Genomic DNA, 10,813 nt, shown 5'->3' with positions numbered 1-10,813 from the left:
CTGAGGACGCGTACTGGGCTGGTCGGTCCGAATATGGCAGATCGGACCGGCCTTTCTTCCTAGCGGGCCTGGCTCGGTAGGTCCAGCCTATTGCTGCTACCTTAGACTAAAAAAAGCCTATTGCTACCTATCTATATTTTTGTGTCAAAAAAACCTATCTATATTTATGGTCTGATTTTTTAACAAGTAAACAATGATGTGAGGCGTATGTTGAAATGCGACTTGTACAAAAAAGACAAATTTATGATCTGGCAGGATGTATAGTATCATGTGTTAAAAAGTCCCAAATTTGACTTTTTTGCATAGCTCTCATTTCAACGTAATTTGTCATGAAAATATTACCCATCAACGCCACCTATAAGTGATAAAAAAAAGTTTTACACAGGAAAATCCCCCACCTGGGCCGGCCCATGCAGTAGGGACCTCCTATACCGCGCTCTACACTGAGAGAATACACAGCTGCCCATTTGGGCCGAACCCACTTCAGGGTGGCCTTTTTTAAAATTTCATTTTTTATCTTTTATTTTTACTTTCCATTTTAGTTTTTTTCAATATTAAATAATTTGGGACTTCAAAAAGTTCCAAAATAATAAAAAAAATGAGAATTCTGAAGTAAAATATGTAATAAATAATAAAGGTTTGTGGATTCAAAAAATGTTCTCTATTTTGTAAACAAAGGTTAGAATTTCAGTATCTTAGTATCTTCATTGTCCAACAAACTATAAAAGGTCATAAGTTTGGTTGTCTGGCCATTTGTGTGTGCACCCGTGTAAACGATCCTTGGACATTTCCCTTTTTTAGATCTCTGAAGCACCTTGAGCTAGTAATCCAACCTACAATGTCACTTTTTGCATGAAAAATGCTCAAAAGAAAATATTTTGAATATTTTCCTAACATTCTTGTGAATCTGCACTTGAAAGTTCTAATTTTTGCAGCAAACAATGCAGAGAAACAAGAGTAACAAGTACGGAGTTGTAGATCATACAAAGGATCGGTGGTGATTCATCAGTCATGGTTCAAGAACGACAGGGAAATTGAAACTAAGCACGACATGTCCGCATAATAGTAGAACCAGAGCAAGAGAAGAAAGTTGATTAGCAGGTTGACAACGACGCCTGCTAATAGAGAATCTACACGTGCATCCTTTTGCCACTTCCGAAGCCCCACATCCACGAGCTCGACATGCTCACCTACCATCCTGGCCGACGTCCTCGCCATCTCCCCATGCCTCACAACCACCTCGTTAGCTGCTGCCAGAGGAGAGCACATTAAACCCATTAAGCTACGCATAAAGGGCGGCCAACCAGCTATGCCACATGGTGCAAACTGGTTGGCCGCGGTGAGAAATCTTTTGAAATTATTTTAGATGAAGGTGCGGATTATTTTTTAAATGTATTTTTTTTCTTTTTAGATGGAGGTGAGGACCTCTGGTATTTTTTTTAAAAAAGTGGCACTCGCTGATAGGTTGCGGTGGTAATTTATTTTCCTTTTTACTTCTTCTTTTAGATGAAGGTGAGGATTTTTTTTCTAAGATGAAGGCGAGAACTCTATGTTCTTTTTTAAATGAAAACATGCGCACCACTTTTTCTTAAGCGACGCCACAGGGTGACACCCCAACCACTAGTTGGCAGACCAAGATGAGGAGAGCCCATAGCACACCCAAGGTAATATTTTCAGTCACACTTACAAACAAGTTTTTCCTATGAAAACACAACTGTCGTTTCTGGTCAGCATGTTCCTCCCAGGCATCAACACCGTGCAATCAGGTGCACCAAAGGGTGAGGTAGCACTTGCCGTTGTTTTATTTGATTTTGCCAAGGCATTACATACATAATTGTAGCCCGGCCTAAGCTTTTTAGAAATACACACGTTTCTCTAGGAAGTGTGAATATGTTCTAACTCTTCTTAGTTTGGATATGCTCTGACTCTTCATGACGAGGAGTATATATTTATCTTAGAAATTTGTCAGTGGGGAGAAGATGCAGCGCATCCGTTTTGGACGGCCTGTTTTTTAAATTTTGTATTTTTTTCCCTTTTATTTTCCATTTCGTTTTTTCAATTTTAAATAATTTGGGACTTCAAAAAAGTTCCAAAATTTAAAAAAGAATTTTTAAATAAAATTATTTAATAAATCATAAAAAATCGTGGATTTAAAAATTATTCAAGATTTTATTTAAAAAATGTTTGAAAAATATTCAAAATTTTGAAAACAAATGTTCAGGAAATCCAAAAATATTCATGTATTAAAAATGTTAATGAAATTGAACAAAAATTTCACGCATTCAAAAAGTGTTCATGAATGGAAAAATATCCTAAAAATTCAAAAACTGTTCGTGACTTAAAAAATAGTTTATTCATTTATAAAAGGTTTGTTGACTCAATAACTGATCTTGCATTTCAAAACATGTTTGTTAAATAAAGAAAAATGTTCGTGAATTTCAAAAAATGTTGCACCAATTTCCAAAACAATGTTCTTCCATTCTAGAAATGTCCGCCAATTCAAGAAAATTGTCAAACAATGTTTGCAAATAGTATAAAATGTTCATGAATTCAAAAATATTCTTGATTTTAGAAAATGTCGATTTTTTTAAAAGTGTTCATGAATTTGAAAATTGTTCATAATTTAAGATATGTTCGCGAGTTAAAAAAATGTTAATGATTTCATGAAATTGAGAGTGATAGTGTATCTCGGTGATGCAACAATATATGATCAGGCCATTGGAGATTATAATTTTTTTCTCCCGTTGCAACGCACGGACCCTTTTGCTAGTACCTAATACCTATTCCTAATCTTTACCTAATATTAATGAGAGGAAGCTTTCATAGTTCTTCATACGTCATTCTTTTATATCCGTTGATTTTATGTTAATTATAAAGATTGACCGCTGAGATTTAATTGAGGAATCCTCCTATCCCGATAGAAGAAAAACAGACGAGGAGAGCACGGGCACGTCTCCTTTCTCCCTTCTCCTGTACGGCCTACTATATAGGAGTACATTCTTTGAAAAAGATTAAATATTACACGAACAAAAGGTTAAAAAAATTATTATATACGAGCAAATGAAAACATCACGCGCACGATCCCTTTGTCCTCCGCATGCACGAAGACGACGCCATGTCGTCGCTGCTAGTACTCCTCACCTCACCCTAGACCGGAATCAAAGTCGTTGCCGAGGGATGGAGGCCACGGGGGAACGCTGGTGGAGATGCGCCATGACCATGTGGGGATTGGTGTCGGGTGGCTGCGGGCGCGCCTCTCCCCTAATCCCCTTTCCTCTCCATGACGGCACATGCCAGTGGCCTCTCAAGCTCTCTCTTCCTTCCCCTCCTCCATCTAGCACCGGCCGGACGATGCCGCCTCACCTTCCACAGGCAGGTCCCCTCGACCTCGGCTAGACAGGTCCGGCCCTGAGGGGGGGCGAGAGGGGCGGCCGCCCCGGGCCCCCGAGTACGAAAGGTCATTTTAACTCCCTCAAAATCTATGTACTGAATAATTTTAAAATTATCATCAGCTTGCTCAAGCAGCCTGAATTTGACGCCTCATCTGTTAGATCTGCAGAATCAGCTGGCAATTGGCTGCAACCTTCATCTCTAAAACTAAATTATAGTACAACACTTTGGTTATTCAGTCCCCTTAGGACACAATTACTTTCAAATCGTTCAACTACAACTGCACTTGTCAAAAATTCAGAACAGTGCCATGCTACTAAGTTGGAACTTAGGACGTGCCACTCCCACCAACTTGGCAACCAAGACAAGATGGAAATGCTATTAATTCTGCTACCACTACATTATCAATTAGCTTTAATCGTCTCAGTGCCGGTTCATTCTAGCAAATTGTTGATTTGTACGGTTTTGGAAATTGATGAGATACTGGATTTACTGATGTGGGAATTGTCTATTTGAATTTTCTACATTAGTAGATTACCAGCGACAGCAAGGCACGGCGATGGCTGGTGGTGGAGAAGACATTCAGCCTTTTCAGCTATGCTGTCGACCACCGAGTATTGACTACAAATACTACTCACAGAATATCTTCAGGTGAATTTGCTGGGGCTTGAGCGAGGGGAATGGAATGGGAGACGACGACACAAGTGTTGAAGGCTAGGGATTTGGGAGCCAAGGATGTGACGACGTGGAATGAGATGGGGGACGATAGTGCAAGCGAGATGTAGGAGGGTAAAATTGGAAACCAACAAAATTTCATAACATGACAAGATTTGTATGTGGAAGTCTAAAACATCTTACATATGTGAACATAGGTAGTATTAGTTTACAATGGCTCCCAATCTGAGCCTAAGATGTCATTTACCATGAAGGTAGGCCATTCTAAAATTGGATTCTTTTTCCCATAGCAATTCATTTTTGCCAATTCTGGGAAAGATGATCACCTAATTTCATGCACGTCAAAATAAATAGAAATGAAAGCAACGAATAATGAGCAAAGAGCACCTCTATCTAACCCTTATTACAGTGTAGGCGCTACTAGAGCAAATACATCAACTAAAACAATCACTAGTTCCAATATTAATTTAAGAAAATAAGATCCAGCTACAACTTCATAACCAAATATAACTACACTTGACATCATTGTTCAACAGCATGATCAACCACGCAAACATTAATTTAAGGAAACAAGATCCTACTTGACATCATTGTTCGACATCATGATCAACTGCGCAGGACTCCAGAAACTCAGGATAGTAGACTTGCCATTGATTTCAACTGCAGAGTGCTCAGAATAGTTCATTACTTAAAGCATTTGGCATTAATATGTCCCTGTGACGTCGTTGCACTCCCAAGACTGGGGCATGTTAGCTCAACCAGGCCCTGAGAACATGACAGGCTAGCTCAACAAGACTCTTATTCCTTGGGGACACAACGCCCTCGAAAACTAGCACATGCTGCATTAGTTCATTGGATACCTAAAGATGAAAAGACAACCTTCATTCAGTTAACGATTACACACCATAACTAAGTACCAACATATTTGCAGGACACTGAGCAACTTACATGCGAGATGAAAGTCTCCAATGAAAGAGAAGCACCAAAGATAGAAGCCAGAGAAGAACAATCAAAGATCCGACCAAAGAGCAAATCTTCAAGATAGATACTCAGAGAATTCAGGCCAGCAAGTTTAATAGGTAACGTTGGTGAGACCATCTGCAAAAATGATGTCAGGTCAATTGCATTTCACAAGTATTAACTTATGTAATCCCATAAATAAAACAGTAGTTTTAGAGCATACCTCCCTGCTTGGCGTGCTGGACACCAGCTCTGCTCGAGTGTAACAGATCAATTCGGTGCTGTTCACTAGTAAGTTCTTCACTTGCAATGCTTCTCCGAGTGAGACTCGAACTTTGAGGTTACCTTTAAACTGAAAACTGGAGAGATTTGGAGCTCTGCTCTCTATCAACCGCAGCTCGCTGCAACGTAACACCTTCAAGTGGCTTAACCGCTCAAGATGGCAAGGTATCCTCAAGCAGTCTACCTTACTGCAATCCCTGAGTAAAACCTGCTCTAAAGCTGCAGAACTGGAAACAAGGCAGCTTAGCTCGTCCCCTGTAATACCCACCCTTAACAGCTCTAGTTTTGTCAGGCTACTCAAGCCACAGTGCCCAGCCATAGGATGAAAGGAACAATCGGAAAGGTAAAGACACCGGAGCGAGTTTCCCAGCCCATTTGATATAAGTGTGCACGGGAACTCGTATTTGCGTTTGTTGCTCATAGCCATAATAGTAAGGGTGAGTTCTTCAATTCCTGGTTTAACAGCCTTATGAAGCCATTTGTCGATATAATCACGGTCCTTCGCTTTGTCATTTGGAACAAACCGAAGTTTCAGTATTCTCACGCCAGTGCCCGAGTGGTTTTCCAGAATGTGGTCAATTTTGTTTCTAAAAGCTCTAGCTGTTTCCTTGTAATCCGCATATACGTCCAACCCAAATGCTTCCCAGTTCAAAATGAGGATCGAATGGCATCTCCAGGAAGACAGAAAGGACCGCGACAGGCAGGCGGCTCTGGCAGCATCTTTCAATGGCATTAAGGAGTGTATATGATGCCAGATGTCCTGCAAGCGCAAGCATGAGAGGGAGTTAAACATCAGCAATGTAAGATACATGCGCATGATATCACAAAGTGCACCAATGCTGCAGAGATACACCATGCGTTGGAACAAAGGTTGGGTATATTGAGCATCTTTTCCAAAGTGTTGGTTATGGTTTTTGCTAAGAAAGGTAGACGCCGCTGTTACCTGGTATGATCCTACTTTATTTAGGCATGGAGCAAAGCACTGAGCAAATATTCGTCTGTGCATCTCGTTAACCAAGATGCACAGGCAGAATATACACTTGAATGGTAAAAATTAAGACAGAGTGTCAGAAGTAAAGGTGTATGCATGCTGCACAAAGAACACATTTGATACAACTCGACAGCGCTAACAGCTAGGTCACGATATACAGCAAACAAACCTGAGTCACTAAGATGATGAGATGATAGGTTGAAAATGCCAGATAAATGATGCCTATGCACTTCAAAAGTTGCAATGTATTGCTTCCAATGGGAATCTGCCTGCCTGCCTAGTTCTATTCATGAGGAAAGAAAGCAGCCTAGTTATTATTACTACAATTGTGCGTTCCAAGAAGCTAGAGATTCAAATACTTGTGACAGGTTGCCATTGAAGCAGACCAAGTAGTAGTAAGTAATACTGTTGTTCGCGAAAGGAAGCTGCATTTATCAACTACTCCCTCCGTTCCTAAATAATTGTCTTTCTAGCCATCTCAAATGGACTACAACATACGGATGTATGTAGACATGTTTTAGAGTGTAGATTCACTCATTTTGCTCCGTATGTAGTCATTTGTTGAAATCTCTAGAAAGACAATTATTTAGGAACGGAGGGAGTACATGATACCTCTGGAAGATTTGGCTCTGAACACTCCTCTGTTTGAGCAGTACCACCTTGTTGGCAGGGTGAGGCCTCTGCGTTTGCCTGACCATTTGCATAAGTTGATGCACCCGGAACACAATCTTGCTGGCAGGGTGAGGCCTTTATTCTTTTACCGCTTGACGAACCAGCAATCAATCCATCTGTGAATCATCGGCGTGATTACTTATGGATAATATGGACAGTAGCAGCAGAGCGAACTTAGTAATACCAAACCGTTATCATTAGATTCGTCATGAAATATATTTCTATATTTTGTTTATTTAGCACTGTAATGTTGATATATTTTGCTATGAACTTGGTCAAAATAGGTAAACTGAGCAACACGACACAGTCCACGTCGATGGGCAAACTAAACAGCACACTCGGCAAACAAATTGTATACCTGAGACTTTCTTGCTCCTTGTCATATCTGTCATCGCGGATCTGCACCCTCTTGTGCTTGTGCTTGGGCACCTCCGCGAGCAGCTTGTCGTGCGCGCGGCCTGGTCGAATCGAACAGCACCCTCTTCTGCTTCCCTTTCACCTCTGCAACCTCCACACGGCATGATAAAACAAAGTGAGAGGGGGTGTGGTGCTGGGGTGGGCGGCCGGAGGCGGGGAATGGCTAATCCGGGAGCGGGGCCTCGTACCTGGAGCGGCGGCTGGACCGGCCGCTGCTCGCGCCTCCTCGCCGGTGGCCGGCGCTCGAGGATGGTGCGGAATAAATTATTACTTGACGAAAATACCCACGCATGGTGCGGTGTGACGAAAATACCCTCCTATGGTGCGCTATTTGTGGCTTTCAGTCTGAATTCGTGGAGCGGGAAAGCTTTTAGGTGTGGCCGAAGGACACTTGCAGCTGGTTTCGACAATTTGGACATCATTTTTTGGGGGGTTTTGTAAGTGTTGTTTGGCAAAACTCTTTACAAAAATGATTTGCAGGTGTTCTTCGAAAACTGGTTAAAATCTTTTATGAAAATGAAGAACACATGCAACAGCTCCGTCCGCCTCTAACAAGCCTTGGAGGGCCGAACTCGCGTATGTGCCAAAATATGGGACTACCCCATCGCCACTCACGGTAGAATACATGGGCGACAATGGCATAACAGCAGTGCCATGACGGTCGCTCGTGGCAGCTGTTGCACTCGGTGCTTTTTCATCACCTCCTCGTGAGGATACAAATTTGGAACCTGAAGGGCACCCTCTACCCTCCTTGGTTCAACAAAACGAGCTAGTTTTTGAGAAGTGATGTGAATTTTCACAATTCAGGGCGTTTGATTGCACTAAGGCATGTCGGCGGATACCCTAAAGGTTTCAATCTTGAATTCCTAGCTCCTCGCATATTGATGATGGTTTTAGTTAGAACCCTAACTCATGTGTCAAACATAGAAGATGGGTCATGGTTAGTTTCTTATAAGAGAATAAAACAAACGGGCGAGGCGCACGGTGAAATTAGCAAAACCTTTAGATCAAGCCAAGATGGAAGACGGTGTAAAATAAAATGTCAGCATGGTTCTTCATAGAGAAATCCATAATATTTGATCATGCCCACCAAACAAGGGGTTAAATGTCAAGATCACTACAAGGATAAACTACAAGGGTTTGTGCTAGGAGTTGAACAAACTTTGACTTTTTGACGGGAGGGGAATGTGGTTATGCTCTGGATTGGGTGGATAGACACAACACAATTTAAGGTTTCATGGTAGTAAAGTGACATCTAGCATGTCATTAACACTTAACAATCAAGCTAAATAGGCTTCGAAACCAAATGGTTCTAAGATCGCACCATGTTCTCATACATGTTCTAAGGTCAAACCATGTTAAACCAAACGGTTCTAAGATTATTGCATGTTCTTGGATCACCGAATTCGTGGACAACTTCTCATGTGTCATCTTCATGGGGACACCTGCAAATGGACGGGGTGGATATGACCAGACATGTAATTATGCAAGAAAGATGAAGGAAAGCACACATGTATGCATATACAATATATTCAATCTTTAGGAAAGATAATTAACCAATGGAACTCTTCAAAAACAATGTGATAATACATGATCAAGTGTTTTTTGTCGGTGTTGTTTAACTTCTGCTCATTGGTCACATTAACTCCAGATCCTACCGCAAGCAGAAGTAGAAACACATGGAAAACAGAGCAAATCAAGTCATTCCCCATACGTGCTTGTCTTTCCTCCTCAAGAAAAAGTCGTCTTCCTCCCCCATTTCCTTTCGGCCGTGGAGATACAGAGGATCTCGGCCTCCCGCCTATGGGGTTGTACCCCGATCTCGTTTTTGTTAGGTTCAGCATCCTGGTTGGGGTTGTGTGGCGGTGGTGATGTCCTTAGTAGGAAAAGGTCTCCCACGTGCAATCCCCATCCCGCTTGTGCACCTACCATCGTAGGAGGGTGTGTGGAGGCGTGTCTCCGTCAGATCTCGCAGGATTCGGTCGCTGCTGGTCTTCAGTGGATCTATTTCGATCTAGTTTCTTTCGTCTTCATTCGTGTGGTTACATGCTTTATCTTTCCGATCTATGACTCTCTTCGTTGCCGATGGTTGCTGCTCTTGTGCGTTGGTTCTTTAGGGCCTTAGCAGGATGAATTCCCAATTGTCTACTATAATATAAGGTTTTCTCGGCTCCGGTGAGGAAGGGGCCATGACGGTAGCGTGCCTTCGGCTCGCTCTAGTGCTTGTAGTTCTCGTTAGGTGATCCATGGACATGGCTGTAATTTTTTATTACCTCTAGTATTCTTTGTACTATCATGACTGATTATGAATATATCAAAAATTTCTCTCGCAAAAAAGAGAGCAAACCAAGATTTGGTATGGCATATGGTTTTGCAAAACTGACCTTATATAACCAAAAAATAACATTAATTGAAGTTAAATGCACCAGTTGTATCCTCTCTCATGGCTCCAATAATTAATTATTATTAGTAAACATTATATTCAAGTTATTGTGACATGAAAAAAATACTATTTTATGAACAATTTGATACATTAATCATAATTTTTCGAGTTCATATGAATTTATTACGATCTTGGAAGTTTAAATATCATTTAAAGGATGCGGCCCCACACATCGCAACTTTTTAGTTACTTAGGGAACTCTTTAGTATTTGGATTAAGCTGCAGGGCCTACATGCTCGCCTCTATTGGCAATGTTGGTTAGCATCATTTGGTAATCACCTAACCAGTCGGGCAAACAGTTGGTGGCACACCAGCGGGTACGCAAACATGGCGGCTGTACACTGGAGCTGACGAGAGCGAACAAGGCGAGATGGGCATGCGACCAAACCAAGGTTTCGACTTTTAAAACCAATAAATTTTCGCTCACCCTCAAAAGCACCGAAATTTCATAAATATCGAAAACCATTCTGAGCAGATTAATTTTTTATTTAAATTTGGATAAATTTGAATTTAAAGTATTGAATAAAGTAGTGTGAGCCGAGGCGAGGCCGCCCCGACCTAGGGGAAATGCTGATAGGATCACCGCGAGCACGTACTTGAGGTCTGGTATGGCGGAAAACATCGGCATCCATGGCTCTGGCAAACAGCGATGGCTCCAAGCATAGCTATTCAAAGACATAAGCTATTAAAACTTAATAAACACCTTAAGACATATGTGACGCAGATGCTAAGGACTCTTGTAAAGCCTTGAAGTTACTACAATTACTAAAAAAGAGAATGATAAAAAGAACTTCATACATGGTGTAGAACCTAATGAAACTGTAGGGTTCTTCTTTTTTACCGCACAAGCTGTAGAATCTAACCATGGAAAGAACAAATTCCAAACAAACCAAACATGAGCATAGGATGTAGGAATATACATAAACCAGTTTGATACAACCATGGAAAGAACAAATTCCATTATTGCATTACAACCCTGTTCT

General features: G+C 41.3%; 1 long non-coding RNA gene across 1 annotated transcript; it reads right to left on the bottom strand.

Annotated features, from left to right (window-relative positions):
- Window positions 1-4,439: 4,439 nt before the first annotated feature.
- LOC119352465 lies at window positions 4,440-5,099 on the bottom strand. The gene is made up of 2 exons (XR_005170171.1): window positions 5,014-5,099; window positions 4,440-4,925 (listed from the first exon to the last, which is right to left on the bottom strand). It is a non-coding gene; the product is annotated as an uncharacterized LOC119352465 (long non-coding RNA).
- Between the last annotated feature and the right edge of the window lie 5,714 nt (window positions 5,100-10,813).

Source organism: Triticum dicoccoides, chromosome 2A (assembly GCF_002162155.2).
Source record: "Triticum dicoccoides isolate Atlit2015 ecotype Zavitan chromosome 2A, WEW_v2.0, whole genome shotgun sequence".
Classification (NCBI taxonomy): Eukaryota; Viridiplantae; Streptophyta; class Magnoliopsida; order Poales; family Poaceae; genus Triticum; species Triticum dicoccoides.
This window is presented reverse-complemented; position numbering and strand designations above follow the sequence as displayed.